The 516-nt window shown below is 38.8% G+C and overlaps 1 protein-coding gene across 1 annotated transcript in view; it reads right to left on the reverse strand.

The window, feature by feature from the left end:
* The window catches only part of LOC105457035, a 9,062-nt gene that overhangs the window by 730 nt on the left and 7,816 nt on the right, over window positions 1-516 (reverse strand). The gene's annotated exons all lie outside the window — the stretch shown is intronic.

Genomic DNA, 516 nt, shown 5'->3' on the forward strand with positions numbered 1-516 from the left:
TGGGCATGCATATAATTTCTTGAAAAGCAATAAGAAATTTCTAAAGATGCAATCTCTCACTTTGAATATTCGAGGACATGTATACATATATATATATATATATTTATTAGAATTCGAAATCAGACATTTATATATTTAAGTGATGATGTTTTAAGTTCTTATAAATTGAAAATTTTTGTTAATTGTTATAATTTTGTTAACGTTGTAATTAATAATAAGAGTGTTAAATATCTCGCGCCTATTTAAACTATCACGTTTCAGAGCTTGCGGTCGTTCTTGTTAATTAAATATAGGGTTTCTCTGGGCCCTGGGTGAGGGTCTGGCTCTTCTCCGATATTATTCACGATGTCTGAACGCTGTGACTCGCGCGAGTTCCGACTTTCTTGGTGTCCTTGATCCCCTCGCGGGGTATCTTTGGGCCCGGGGTCAGGGTCGGGCTCTCCTCCGGTCATCCGATCACTCGCGATGTTTAGACTAATCGAGCATTGACTGAGTCGACAAGGCACACAGGGGATA

This window comes from Wasmannia auropunctata, unplaced genomic scaffold, assembly GCF_000956235.1.
Source record: "Wasmannia auropunctata unplaced genomic scaffold, wasmannia.A_1.0 LD336106.1, whole genome shotgun sequence".
NCBI classification, from domain to species: domain Eukaryota; kingdom Metazoa; phylum Arthropoda; class Insecta; order Hymenoptera; family Formicidae; genus Wasmannia; species Wasmannia auropunctata.